Raw genomic sequence first — 15,253 nt, 5'->3', positions numbered from 1 at the left:
AAAGGCAGAGATCAGGGGCTTTCAGGGTTCTCAACAGGGCGGGGTATGATGACCCTCCCCTACCCAGGATGGGGTGGAGGGGGGCTCTTCCCATGAGCCCCAGCCGCCAAGCCCCAGAGCACTCAGACCCTATGCTGGTTTCTGCTCCAAAAAGTCGCTCTGTGCTTCACCGTGACACTGGGAACATCCCACGCCCGTGAGGTCCATCCAGCAGTAGCTGCCACTCAGCAGGAATCTCCCCAGCTCAGCCCCAGACTGTAGCCCCAGGGAGCCGAGGAGGAGGTGGTCCCAGTGAGCAGGAATGTATCGGGTGAGGCTTTGTAAGAGGGGCTTTGTCCCCATCCATGCCTTCGAGAACAAGAAGGTGGCCAGAAACAGCAGCTGGGGGCTGCAGGCAAGGGTGGGGCAGCCCCAAAGCACATGCTGTCATTAAGGTTCCCCAGAGCAGAGGCCAACGGCAGAGCCGATGACAGCGGGTTGGGAAGGCGGGTGGGGACAGCTGGGACCTGGGGGGGGGGGGGGGGCGTGGCGGCTGGGGAGGAGGTGGGCACGAATCATCAAAGGCACACATGATTTTTGTTTTTGGTGCTAAACTGTTCACCACACACACTGAGCCCTAACTTAACAAAGCGTCTTCATTACAGGCCTGTGCAGGAAACACGACTGTTTATAAAAATGAAAATAAATGCACATAAGCAGCCAAAAGTTCCCCACCCACCCCCCGACCCCGCCAGAATGTATGAACAGCAAGGGAACGGGATTTCATTCACCTGCCGGGCGAGAAAGGGGCCCCCTCTCCCCAATTACTTCACAAGCCTCTGCATTTCCACATACATCAAATTTCATTTCACTCACTGCCAGACCCTATTAGCGGCTCCTAACATCCCCGTTGCCATGGGAACCCCAGGAGGTGAAGCGGGGCCAGCCCCCGGGGTCCCAGCAGAGCGGTCAGCCTGGTTAATTTGGGGTCACCACACACCAAACCCAAGTTTGGTGCCTTCTGGGGAGCAGGGCTTTTCTGCTCTCCGTCTTGGGGGTGTAGTCACTGCCACAGTCTGGTTGATCTTTCTTTCCCTGGTGATTAAAGCAGGGAAGATATAAGGAGGAGATGTCAAGTGAAATGGGACAGTGTGCATTTTAGAGACAGCGATGATTAAAAAAAAAAACCCGAGGTCTTGTCAATGGAGGCGCGATCGGCCTGCCTTGCTCGGGAACAAAGCGATTTTCTCCTGCTGGGCTCTTGGGCCGCCCGAGTCAAGCAGGATCCTCTGAAGATCGGGGAAGGCAGCAGAGTGACAGGCCCTGGACGTGCAGGAGACAAGCGTATTTTTAACCTATTGATTTATATTTTATCGTCTTGCTGTTCCCAGAGGGGATTTCAAGAAGCGGGAGCGTGACAGCTGGAAGGGACCTCAAAGTCTGTTTAATCTGGCCCCATCCAGGGCAGAATTGTCAGCCTCGCATCCTTGGAGAGCAGCTGCCATGTGGGCTCTTGCACACCTGGGCGGTGGGGAGCTCAGCGCCTGGCCTGGTGCTCAGGCCCCTCTGTGCGCCGAGCTCAATCTCCTGGTAACTTCTGCCGGTGTGGACTCTGTCCTGCCACAGTGGGCCATCACCAAGGGGCACCCCCTCCCACTCCCTCTGAGTGAGATTCCCGACTCATGCCCACCCCCTTCATTCTAAGCTCCGGCCTTTGCACAAGCTGGTCCTCACTGTGGGACCCTCTTCCTCTCACCCCACCCCCCACCTCTAATACCTGAGTTAAATCCTACTCAGTATTCAGATCGCAGACTAACTGACACCACCTCCAGGAAGTCCCCCAGGCTCCTCCCCTGGATTCACTGTCTCCTCCAAAGTCCTTCAGACCCTGCGCTTCCCATTCCGCCAGCACAGCCCACAGGTCTGTCACCACCCTGAGTCATGAGCCTTTGAGGGAGGTGGGGGCTGTGCCTTGTTTTATGTCCCAGCGCTGGGTACAGAGCCTGCTGTAAAGCAAGCACTCAAACCGCTCATTGGCAGAAATATAGATGGCATTTTCCAAAGTGACGACGACAAAGGCGGCGAAGCCAGGCAGAGGAGATGCCCTGGCCGCCTGCTCACAAGCCACTCTCCCATCAAGAGCATACCACCCCTCTCCCTGCTGGGGCGTAGACTCACCTGCCAGGCACCACGCTGACCCACGAAGTAGGAGGAGAATAGAGGTCCGAGGCCAGGACCCAGGTTGTGCCTGTCTCGGGGTGGACCCAAGGAACTGCCCAGCTGATCAGCCTGGCACCTGAGGAGAGCCGGACAGCCCCAGCTGACACCCCTGATTCTGCAGTTGGCAGTGGGAAGACCCCTCTGCTCTGGGGGCAGACCCTTCAAGCTCCATGTCCCTCAGTCTCTGAGTCTATCCCCTGGAGGAGCAAGTGGCAACCCACTCCAGTGTTCTTGCCTGGAAAATCCCATGGATGGAGGAGCCTGGTGCGCTACAGTCCATGGGGTCCCAAAGAGTCGGACACAGCTGAGTAATTGAGCATGCACGCAGGCAAGCATTAGTTCCCAGGGGAAAAAAGAAAGAAAAGAAAAGTGTAGTCTCTCAGTCGTGTCCAATCCTTGCAACCCCATGGACTACAGCCTGCCAGGTTCCTCCGCCCATGGGATTCTCCAGGCAAGAACACTGGAGTGGGTTGCCATTCCCTTCTCCAGGGGATCTTCCCGACCCAGGGATCTAACTTCGGTCTTCTGCATTGCAGGCAGACGCTTTACTATCTGAGTCAACAGGGAATCCCAGTTCCTAGGGGAAGGGGCTGTTGATCAAAACACAGGAGGGAGGCATTTTGATATCACTGACCGGAAAAAAAATAAAATCACCTGAACATTCACAGTGAATTGGAAACTGCAACAGTTTCATAAGAGATCCGTATTCTGTTTTCAGGAGACCACCCTGGGGGCCCCAGAGGATCGTGGACGCAGCCTAATTCAATGTAAACAAGGCGCCCAACCTCAGGTACAGATGGGACTTGGGTCCTGGTGGGCTCCGTGCGCTGGGCAAGAAGGCTGCCCTACAGCGGGTGCTAAAGAAGGGGATGTCGGGGTGACCTCCTGGAGGACACGGGGCTGTGGCCTTGGCCTGGCTAGGCTGCGTCTGCAGGACAGCAGCTTGCTGGCTGACCTTCTGGGAGGCCTGTGGGCACCTCCCTGCCTCGAGCCTTAGAGCTGCTTCATGTCACCTCGGCCTTTGGCCTCCCTGAGCCCAGCATCCCCCTCCGTCCGCGGGGATAACGTAGGACTCAGCCAATGCCTCACCCAATAGCAGAGCTGTTCTTGGGCCCACGTCTCGAGGGTTAAGACGTACTCCTGGGCCAGCCCTGGTGGGCCCTGGTGCCTCACTCGCTCCCTGCACTTAGAAGGATGCCAGCCCAGGGAGGCACAGGCTAGACCAGGACAGACGGGAGAGACGTGGGCAGGACGGGCTCACGACGGAGCTCTTTCCGGGCCCCGGGACACACTGCAGCGGGAACACGACAGCAGGCAGTCACAGCCCATCGCCCCGCGGCCCGGCACTCCCGCTTAGGGAGCTCTTCCATGGATGTCCCCGTGCACATGAACTGATGGTGTCCCGAGCAAATGCCCGCAAGCCGTTTATAGCAGCTGGAGACTAGAAGCTCCTTGCAGACCCACCCACAGGCCTGGCCGGCTCGCCGGGACGCAGCTGCCCACAGGGACATGGGGCGGCGTCCAAGAGCAAAGACGCACCATGGAGACTGCAGAAAGGACACGCCCTCCCCCTCCCCGCCAGGAGGCCAGCTCAGTGAGTGGAGCAGGGAAGGAGCAGTGCCGTGTCCCTTCTGTGTTCAGAACGGGAGAGGCGGACCCCCTGAGCCGAACTCTGTAGCACGGTTCCGATGGTAGGTTTTCTGTTCCTTGAATTTTACTGCCATTAAAAAAGGGAGAGAGGATAATGGTCGATACTCATTTCTGCTTAAAGACGCATGGTGACGCACTAGAGGGGGCAGAAGGGACTTTCTACAGGGTGGCCTTGGGGGAGGGGGAGGGCTGACAGGAGGAGAGGGGTGATCTCCACTGGGGACCCTTTACTATCTGCAGCCCTCTGAACCATTGGCCTGTCAGCCACTCCACCTCCACACATCAGGGGCATGCGCGCACGTGTGTGTGTGTGTGTGTGTGTGTGTGTGTGAGCTTGGGTCAGCGATTCCGTCTCCACACATCAGGGGCATGCGTGCACGTGTGTGTGTGTGTGTGTGTGTGTGTGTGTGTGTGTGAGCTTGGGTCAGCGATTCCGTCTCCACACATCAGGGGCATGCGTGCACGTGTGTGTGTGTGTGTGTGTGTGTGTGAGCTCGGGTCAGCGATTCCGTCTCCACACATCAGGGGCATGCGCGCACGTGTGTGTGTGTGTGTGTGTGTGTGTGTGTGAGCTCGGGTCAGCGATTCCGTCTCCACACATCAGGGGCATGCGTGCACGTGTGTGTGTGTGTGTGTGTGTGTGTGTGTGTGTGTGAGCTCGGGTCAGCGATTCCGTCTCCACACATCAGGGGCATGCGTGCGCGTGTGTGTGTGTGTGTGTGTGTGTGTGTGTGTGTGAGCTCGGGCTGCAGGGCCACTGCAGGGCACCTCACCTCTGATGAACCCTCATATCTGGTCATAGTCTTTCTCCCTCCTACCTTCAAAACATGGAAAATAAATGCTCGTTCTCATGCTGGTGGGGCTGGCGCACATGGCGGGCAAAGATTAGACCCTGATGAAAGCTTTCAGCTGGTGCTTAATCACTGCTTCCAGTGAAGCACGCTGACAAACCCCTTCGTAACTGAGCAGGGCTGCCTGCACCCTGAGGCAGTCCTGCTCCCTCGGGGGCAGAGAGGGCGTCGGACCAAGTGACGGAAACCTGAAGGAGGTCCTCACCCGGATGGTCCCCAGCCCTCAACCAGACATGAGTGTGAATGGCGATACGGGGGCAGGCGCGGACCCCTGCCCCTCAAAAGCACCAGTCTTCTCCCCGAAAGCTTGCACACAGGCGGCCAGGAGAGAACGCATGTTCTCACACTGTTTCCCCCAACAGCCCTGTAAATGGGCCCCTGGTTCCCACTTCGCATGGGAAGTGGAGGTGGGAGGGGCAGTGGCCACTCCCAGAGGCACACTCGGGAGACGGTGGAACTAGAACCAGACCCACTGGCCTGAGGCCGAGCCCATGGCTCCTAGAACAGCCTCCTGGGGAGTTCTCACCAGCCCGAGCTGAAGAGGAAGGGGCTTCCTGCTGACCACAAGGCAGCCGGATGGCTCACACCCTACCCCAAAGGAAGGCCGTGGGCTCAGCAGTGGACGCCTTCGCCAAGATGCATCTGCCCAAAGAAGTCAACTCTGTTAAGAGAAATCGATTCCACGTTTATTTACCACGGAAAGGAATCCTGTTTCTCTCTGCTAAAGGCCCTGGAGGGGAAGGGTGAAGATTCGTCAGGCTCAGAAAGCCATGTGGTGTGGGTGCTAGTTCTCCAGAGTCGGGCCTTGGCAGAGCTCAGCGCTTCCCAGTAGACACCCCAGACTGCATGGGTGTCCTCATTCACTGCCGCGACCCCAGGAGGCTCACCTGCTCTGCCCTCTCTCCCTCCTCCATGAAGCCCTCCTGGACTCTCCATGCTGGGGAACTCCCCACATGCTCCAGGAGCCCCCTGGAGGTTCTCACTCCCAACCGGGCCATTAAAGCACTTGTCAAGGCTGCCGATGGCACCAGACATCTTCCTCCAGCAGAAACCTCTGCAGAGCAGAGAGCCTGGGTCCCCAACTGCCACGCCCTGCCTCTGGATTCAGTGCCTGGGGCCCCCCGGCTCCAGGCTCCTCTGCAGAGCCCAGAGGACTTCACAAGGGGACAACCGTGTTCCCAGAGCCCGAGGGGTCTGGTCTGAATCCTGGTTCCACAATTGAGGAGCCTTGTGCTCTCGGGGGCTCGGTTTCCTCATCTGTGACACAGACGCTGTGTCGGCTCCCAGGGCTGGAGCAGAGATGGAATGAGGCTAGCGGGTCCACAGTGAGCTGGGTTAGGGCCAGGGTTAGAGCTGGGACTCAAGTTAGAGTTTGTGTGAGGTTTAGGGTGAGGGTTAGGTTTAAAGTTTGGGGCAAATGGGGCTCCAGCAAGCATCAGATTCAGGGCTGGGGTGGGATGGGAGGTGGCATGGGCCTTCTCTGTGAAACATTGTTTTGCATCTCACGGTCTGGGTAGCACATGTTTAGCGATGCTCCTGAGAAGCACTGTGTCTGGCAGTGTAGGTGAGTTGCTATGATGTGAAAGTGAAAGTATTAGATACTCAGTTGCATCTGACTCTTTGAGACCCCCTGGATTGCAGCCCACCAAGCTCCTCTGTCCATGAAATCCTCCAGGCAAGAATACTGGAGAGGGAAGCCATTTTCTTCTCCAGGGGATCTTCCCAACCCAGGGATCAAACCTGGGTCTCCTGTTTTGCAGGCAGATTCTTTACCGTCTGAGCCTCCAGGGAAGCATCGTACGTGTTAGTGTAGATGACAAGGAAATATCCGTGAGAAGCTTGTTAAATAAGTCAGTGAACAGTCAGACCCATCCACTCACCACCGTAGGCTCCTCTGCCGCCTCTGTGCCCATCCTCCTTTATCCCCTGGCCCAGACCCCTGACCTCTCCACCTACTGGGCCAGCATAGCTGCCACCTCCTCCAGGAAGCCTTCTGGATGTCTCCAGACGAGGCTGCCGATTTGATTACATCAGATTTTCCGACAGCGAGCGTGAGCTCAAGCACAATGTTTTGGGGCTGAGCCCCATCCCCTCACCATCTGCTCCGCCCTGAAGCCCAGCACCAGGGTGAGACCCGTGGCAGGGGAAGGTGCACAGCCCGTGGGTGAACCTACGTGGCTGCGCCTTGCCCCACCCTGCTCTAGTGCCACTTCCTTGCCCGCAACCCTGGAGGACAAAGGCCACACGCCTCCCAGCGGCTGTGATGACAAAGCGCGGCGATGACACGGGTGAAGGGCCTGGCACCCCACTGACTCAATCGAGGGGGGCTGGCCAGTGGACTGTGCCTTCCCTCCTCAGCAACGAAGGTGATGCCCAGGCCCTTGGTGACGCCTCGCCATGCTCTGAGACACCCAGCCCCAAAGAGGATCCCTCTCTGAGGTCACAGAGCTCTGACCCCATTCAGCCATTCTGTCTTGGTCACAGGAATAGAGATCAGAGGCCACCCAGCAAGTCCCAAGTAGGACCTCACTTCATCTCCCTGGTATCTGAGCGATCTCTCCTCCCTACCCACTCCCCCAAGCTTAGGGAAAGCAGGGAGAGAGCAGCTGGTGCTTCCAGGGGCAGAGGAGGTTGGAGGGGAGGGGGGCGGCCCTGGGAAGGGGCGATCACTGCTCTCTGTGGATGCAGAAGCCAGGTGACCCTACAGAAGCCCCTTGTTCAGAAGCTTCTGCCAAGACAACAAGGCAATCCAAGGACGGCCTTTTGGAGGCTTGGGGAGGGGGCGGGAGGTTTCGTGGGACTCTGGGTGGGAGGACACTGGTTCCTCTCCCTCCTAGGAGGAAGGACACAGATGTACACAGAGGATGTTGGCCAAACACGGCAGACACAGCAGTTTGGATCTGGGCACCAGCTTCAACCCGAAGGCAGGATTCTCTGCAAAGGAGCTCAGGTTCCACTTTCCCGGTTCTGCCGGCTCACAGAGCAATGTCATCAGAGGAAGCCAGGTGAAGCGAACATGGGTCTCGGCACTATTTCTGTAACTTCTTGTTATTTTTAAATAATAAAAAGAGAGTAAGACTTGGGAGACACACCAGCCAGATGCATGCAGAAGTAAACAGACGGAGACTACGCAAGCTCCCACCTCCCCGCACCCCGAGGGCGCCTGGAGACACGGCTGAGCCTGCGGCCACCCTCCATCCCGCTCTCCAACCGGCCCCGTGTTGGAGACCAAGGCCCATAAAAACGCCGTCATAGCAGCAGCCACGGTGGGGCCCCTCTGCGTGACGGGCAGGCCTGGCTCAGGGGTCCCCAGCACGTGGGGACCAGCCAGGGCCGGGGATGCAAGAAGTAAAAGAGGACGTCGGAGGCGAGGAAGAGAACAGCTCACAGGAGCCGTGGCCTTGAACCCGTGACCCCACCCACCAGCGGCCATAGCCCCTTCTCCCTGGAAGAGACAGCAAGAGGCAGGCGCCCGAGGGTCGGGTCCCTGGGGGGCTTCTCCAGGGCCCTGCGGTGTCCACACTGGCAGCTGAAGTGCAGTCGTCTGCCGAGGCACACTGTTCACCTGAACCCATTTCCCGACGCAGCTGCCCGGCCCTCCTGGACAGCAGGTGTGATCGAGACTCGCTTCCAGCCCACAGAGTCCAGCACGGCAGCAGCAAGCGCACCGGGCCAGGAAAACCTCCTCCCGATCATCTTATTGCATGAAAAGCAGACGGATTTACTCTACTGGGCCCCACGCTGAGCACTTCCTAGATGTCAGCTCGTTTAATCCTCCCAGGGGCCCTGGTTGCCGAGAACCACTCTGTCCCCATTTTCCAGGTACGCACGTCGGGGCACACCAGGGGAGGCTGCCCTGACTTGAGAACACAACCCTGAGGCCTCTGGGAGTCTGGCTGGAAGAAAGGCCCTTTGCCCAGTGCATCCTGGTTGAACTCGCCAGTGTGGGGCTGGAGGACACCAAAGCACGCTTCCTGCTGTAATCGAACTCCCATCCTGAGCTTTGGCCCCTGGAGGGGCCTGGTAAAGCAGGCTCAGAGCTATCCTGGAGCTAAAGAGCGTAACTGGCAGTGGAGCCCCGGGCTCACGGACCCCAGTGCTGCCTGACAGCTGACAGATTCTCCCCACTTATGGGCTTTCCTCAACCTTGGAGGGTCAGGCCCTGGGCACCAGGCTGGGCTCAGGGTCGGGGCACCCATCCCACCCTAGCCCACCGCGAGCCCACTGCGACCTGGCCCAGTCCCCAGTAGGCTCTCCACTGACTTTGCACTGGGTGTTTTACGGTTCCAGTTTCAGATCGCGGCATGTCAGTATTTCACTACTCCTCTGAGAGCCCTCGTCCAAACAAAAGGCTATATTAAAGCTGATTTATTCGTAATGCCTCAAAGCCACCACACAGACAGGCTGACCCCCAGAGCATCCGGAGCCGGGGCCAGGTCTCCAGCCCCGCCTTTGTGGCAGCATTCGCCACGGTTCGGGAATGAATGAGCAAGTGAACACACAGGTGGACAGCACATGCCAATCAGGCAGGACAGACAGCTGCCCACCTGGAAGAGACCCCGCCTACCTGAACAGGCCCCGCCCACTTCAACAGGCCCCGCCCCTCACCCTTTCTCTTGATCCCACCCTGCTGCACTCAGCCTTCAGCTTGCTGTTCCTAAGTGCCCATGTCCTGCCCCATCCTCCTCTCCCTGCTGGGAACATCCTAACTCCTCCCAGGAGCTCCTCCCAGGCACGTCTGTTTGGGAAGACTTCAGGCACCTTTTGCCTGCCTCCTGCTCTGAGCCCCCACAGAGCCAGGACATGGTGGGTTAGATACAGCCCCCACAAAGGATGTCCCCCTGGAGCCTGCGGAGGCATCTACCAGCCAAGAAACCCCAAGAATGGCCAGCAGCCCCCAGAAGCTGGGGGAAGGGCCTGGGGCAGACTCTCAACAGCTTGGGAAGGGACCAGCCCTGCCAACCCCTTGACTTTGCGTTTCCAGTCTCCAGACCCTGGGAGAATAAATCTCTGCTATTTAACCACTCTGTTTGTGGTGCTTTGCTAAGGCCACGCCAGGACACTGATCAGGCACCCCAGGCACTCGCCCACCTTCCAGATGGGGACACTGAGGCTCAACTTGTAGGAGGTGATGGCTGGGAATGGGCAGGGCTGGGATCTCCACCGGGGGCTGCCTGACTCCACAGTTAGGGACCCCTCCCACTGCTCCAGGTGCCCCTTCAAACACTGACTGGAGAGCCGGTCCCAGACAGCAGGGGCCCTTGAGAGGCTCTGCACAGCTGACCAGCTCCCTGGGGACCCCTGCTCACTCCCAGCCGCCAGTTCCCCTTGGGAGGTGCTGGGCTCCCAGTTTGGGCTGGGCCTTAACAGAGAGCAAGTGAGCGCCTGCTCAACCCCTCCATCAATCAGCCGCCTTCACAGGCACGCAGCCCAGTGTTTGAAAAAATAGAGTTGAGAACTAAGCTTTGAAAGAATCCCTATAAATCAAAATCAGTCAGCAGAAAATAAATGGAGGAACATTACTGATCTGTGGAAAACGGCGTTTTTACATCAAATCTGTTTGAGGGATAAAGTGTATTTTAATAGGTGGGTCTTCATCGACGTTTCCACCTCAGCTGTCCTTTAAAAATATTATTTACCCTCCATTGCTCATGACCTGATTGAATTTTAATTTCACTCATCCCTCCTTTTTAACAGTCACTCGAAGTAAAGTTTTTAATGAAATTACAGGACTTTCTTCCCCCTCCTGGCCGTCACTCTTCAAAATGATGCTCGGCGTTTCTACTACCTGGAAGAGCTGGTGTTTTTCAGATCTATTTATGGTAATAAAGGATAATTGGAGAAACTGTGATGTTGCTGGGCCACCTTCTCTCGACATAAAATGCGCCCGGGGAATCTCTTGGAGGGGGGTGGAAATTGCTGATACTGGTTCTAAAACAGAAAGCCCTCCCCAGGCTCCCATGCCCGCCGCCTCCCCACCCCCACCCGTCTGCTGTCAGAAAACTGCATGTTCGTTACTTCCAAGAATTTCTCTTTGGAGAAGATGCTGTCATGTCAGAACAGAGGAGCTCAGAACAAAGGAAGTGTGGGCAATGGGGTAGTGAAGACTTTGGCTGCATCCAGCCGGGGAGGCTAAGATTTGGGGGGACACAGCAGCCCCTGAACAGGTCTCTTGACCTCACAGAGTCCAGACAGGCAGGTCACCCAGCAAGACCCATCCCTCAGGAGTGCCAGGAAAGCAGGGAGGCTGGTGGATCAGCTACCAGCTTGGAAAGAGTCCACCAGTGCTCCTCGGAGACCTGCAAAGATGAATTTATTTCCCAAGAAAGCCAGCGGGAGAGACCAACGACGGATTCTCTCCGTTTTCAGAATCGGCTCCTCTCAGCCATCTGTGGGTGCAAAATGACTTCTGGGGGCCTCAGGCATTTGGGCCTCTGCAGGCCACTTCCTCCGTAAAAGATATTAGCACTTCTATTTTGCAGCTGCATTGGTGTTTAAAAAAAGAGGATATATTCCTATTATATATTGAAATGTTTCCTTGACCTAAAACTTTATTTCTTCTTTTTCTGATTTTAAAGGACAGTAAGACACTTTTGTGGGTCTCTAAATGGGTCGTGGGCCCTGGTACGGAGCCCCGTATGTGCAGGAGACCCTCACCGGCCCACCACCTCTGCTGTCCAGCTGCAGCACGCCCCCCAGCCCCCCTCACCTGCTGGGTTCTCAAGTGCAGGCGGGTCGGCAATGCATGCCCCCTCAGCTGGGAGGAGAGTGGCTGTCACCTCTCCTCTGGAAGGGGGCCCTGCTAAGAATCTCAGCAAACCTATGAACATACAGGCGCATCAGCACCATTTTCCGCTCCATTCCAGGGTTTACAGACCAGTCTGGGACCCAGTATGGGGCTTCCCTGATGGCTTAGTTGGTAAAGAATGTGCCTGCAATGCAGGAGACCCTGGTTCAATTCCTGGGTTGGGAAGATCCGCTGGAGAAGGGCTAGGCTACCCACTCCAGTATTCTTGGGCTTCCCTGGTGGCTCAGCTGATAAAGAATCCGCCCGCAATGTGGGAGACCTGGGTTCGATCCCTGGGATGGAAAGATCCCCTGGAGAAGGGAAAGGCCAGTATTCTGGCCTGGAGAACTCCATGGACTGTATAGTCCATGGGGTCACAAAGAGTCGGGCACCGCTGAGAGACTTTTTCAATGTCACTGGGACCCAATCAATCTATGGGCCAATAAGCCCTTTCCACTTCTGCTGCAGGGCAGACAGGAAATCAATTTCAAACTCATCTTGGTGGCCTTGACCAATCGTGGGGCCCGTCCAGAGGGGCCTGGACTCTGTGCCTCGTACTGAGTGTGGGGACGGCCTGGAGACGTTGCCCGGGAACCCGCTGTGCTCCCAGGACTGCTGCCCCGATGTAGACGAGGAGGGCGAGGCCTGCACACCCAGGCGTGAGCGCCCCCGTGTCTCCTGCGGCCCGGACCCCTCACCTGCAGCCCAGACCTGCAGGCCAGGACCCCCTCCCCATCACTCCCCCACTCAGCCCCAGGCACCAGCTTTACCCCACTCCTGGCCCTGAGATGCCTCCCCGCCCCGAGTGATGCCACCCACCCCTTGTGGTCCTCGGCGCCTCTCCCGTCTCAGGCTTTCCCGATGATGCCCTGTCTTCTGACAGTCACTTTCTTCCTCGTATCCCACCCTAGTTCACCAGCCCGTTTTCTCCCTGGAAGCTCCTAGAGAAGCGGGTTGGTTCCTCTTCGTTACTACTGAACGCATGCCATCACGTCTCCTCTGACACTTCACGGTTGGGGTCCATCCCTCCGGGAGCACAGGGACCAAGGGCTTGCCTGTCCCACCTCCCCAGCACCTGGCACACAGTAAGTCTTCTGGCTGTGAGCAGCTGTGGGCTACAGACAGCTGGCACACCAGAGTTGTCAGGCTGTCAGAGCAGAGGAAGGCTCTCACCGGGACGTCTCAGGAGGTTGGAGATTAGCTGCGTCTGCTATCCACTATCCCGGGACATTGCTTCAAAGAAGGTTTACATCATACTTTGAATTAGAAAGAGAATGGTAGGGGTAGGGGGGCAGCTGGAGCGGCATTTCCTTCTGCCCAGAGGCCCCTTGCTCAGTCACCTTGGGGGAACTCAGCCTTCCCCAGGGAGGAGAAGGAGGAGGGCTTTCTTCAGAAAGGGGACATTTTAAGGGCAGCTGCCAGTGGCAGGGGCTGGTGGGGAGGGCAGGTCTTCGGCGTCACATCCTGGGGAAAGCTGTCCCTAGTGTTAGTCAGCCTTGAGCACAGCCTGCCCCCTCCAGGGCTCACCTCCTGGCTCTGGGGTCCCCGTCTCTGTCACAGCCCCAGCCTGAACACTCTCTCAGCTGGGCTGCAGGTTAGGGGGCCATCCCAGTCCCCTTCAAACAGAGCCAGGAATCCTTGTCAGCACTGCTTAGCCAAACGCCTCAAAAACACCAGTGTCTGATCATACAGGGACCACCTTCAACATCTGCACCAGAATCACCCACCAGGAGGGCACATTCGGAAGTTTTTTAGATATGGTAAAGAATCCACCTGCAGTACAGGAGACCCGGGTTGGATCCCTGGGTTGGGAAGATCCCCTGGATAAGGGAATGGCTACCCACTCCGGTGTTCTGGCCTGGAGAATTCCATGGAGAGAGGAGCCTCGTGGGCTACAGTCCATGGAGTGGCAAAGAGTTGGACACCACTGACCCAATAACACTTCACTTCTTTTACTTAAATGGGAAAATTCCACACCATTTCTAGAAATGGAAAAGAGAGCAACTCCGACAAGGAAGTCAATGGGAAGTACCCACAAAGCAAACTCAATGAAAACAAAGTGTCCTCTCCTGCTCTGTGTGGTTTACCCAAGACGAGCCCAGGGCCTGGGGCTGCCCTCAACTTGTAAGGGAAGCAGGGCACGGTCAGAGGCGTGCTCACCCGGGCCAGGCTTTGGAACGATGGACACGAGAGTGTGACTCCTGCCAGGCCTCCGGGGTCATTGGGTGCTCCTGTCCCTGCCCCTCCACGGCGGCAGAAATTCCACTCTTGAGAAAATGCCCAGCTTCTCTGATTACAGAATCCCGGACACGCCCAGCTTCCCTGCCATGGCTCCAGCAACCTGGAAATCCAGTGATGGGGAGCTCACCACCTCGCCAAGAGAACTCCAGCAGGACCAGAAGTGTCCATGAGATCATTGACAAGCCCCAGCAACTTCCTTTTCTGTAAGACCAGGCTGCCCACAGCTCAGCCTCAGCGAGCGCTCTTTCTGTAAAGCCAAAAAGCTGGGGGGCGTGCAGGCCAGATTCCTATCTGTGAGCAGCGGCTCCCTTCAAATAGAGCCAGGCTTGCACACAGGGCCTCCCCAGTGGCTCAGTGGAAAAGAGTCTGCCTGCAGTGCGTGAGACACCAGAGACACGGGTTCCATCCCTGGGTCGGAAAGATCCCCTGGAGGAGAAAAGGCAACCCACTCCAGTATTCTTGCCTGGAAAATCCCATGGACAGAGGAGCCTGGAGAGCTACAGTCCATGGGGGTCTCAAAGAGTCGGACATGAGTCAGTGTCTAAACAGAAAGTACACAGAGGCTCAGGCTAAGCCCGGAATCCCAGGCTGATGTTGAGCATGTCTTTGAGAACAGTGACCCACCCTCCACCTCTGTTGGCTGTTATCTCAGCTTCTGGCCCCAGGAGAAGTTTCTCCCAGTGTTACTCCCAGAAACCGCCCCTCCCGGCCCAGGCAGCATCAGATGTTCACACGTTTTCTGGAAGTGGCTGCTACTATGGAGGCCCGTGATCACAGATGTCTCACCTCTCCTAACCTGGCCCCCAGCTGGCACTGGGTGGCTGGGGAGGCAGAATGGAGCTGGAGGACTTGGGGGATGGGTGGGGGCAGGACCAGCTCCAGGAAGAAGCAAACCATCCCAGTGGATGCTTTGAACGTCTGAGACTAAGCATTTTAAGAAAAGAATTTTAAAAATAATGTTGGGTGGTCTCTAAAAAGCAAATGCCTGCAGCTCTCTTCACCATGTTTGCTAAGCATGCCAGAGCCTGAAAGAATGTGGACTTTCAGAGTGGCCTTAGTATAAATCTTCCAAACAAAGCAACATATTGCTAGTGAGTCCCTTGTCTCTGCCGAGAAAAAGAGTCCAGAAAACCTCAGGGTCTATAAAATTCTGCCCTATTCTAGCTAAGCAGCTTGGGCAGGTTGCCCATCACTCCCAGCCTTGGACATCCTACGTGTAAAATGGGACTCCAGTAATATCTGCGTGAGTAGAATGTTTAGTGAGGAGGTGAATACCACATGAACCTCACCTGCGGACGGTAAGGCCTCACTCACACACCGTTGTGACTGCAGCACCCCAGCCAAGTGGCCGTTCAGCTTGCATGTCATATGAGGGAGGCTCCCTACTTCCCACAGCTCCTCCTTGTGTTTAGCTGAACCTGTCTCCCTGAGGGGCTACCGACGAGCCCCAGCTCTGCCTCGGGATAGCACAGGCTGCATCTGACCCCTGAACAGCAGTCCTGACCTCCCTCCCTCCCCCGAGGCT

General features: G+C 57.0%; 1 protein-coding gene across 2 annotated transcripts in view; it reads right to left on the bottom strand.

Annotated features, from left to right (window-relative positions):
• The window catches only part of SORCS2 (sortilin related VPS10 domain containing receptor 2), a 489,434-nt gene that overhangs the window by 304,855 nt on the left and 169,326 nt on the right, over positions 1-15,253 (bottom strand). The window lies entirely within an intron of this gene.

This window comes from Ovis aries, chromosome 6, assembly GCF_016772045.2.
Source record: "Ovis aries strain OAR_USU_Benz2616 breed Rambouillet chromosome 6, ARS-UI_Ramb_v3.0, whole genome shotgun sequence".
Taxonomy (NCBI): domain Eukaryota; kingdom Metazoa; phylum Chordata; class Mammalia; order Artiodactyla; family Bovidae; genus Ovis; species Ovis aries.
The sequence above is the reverse complement of the archived record's forward strand: the minus strand, read 5'-3'. Positions and strand labels throughout refer to the sequence as shown.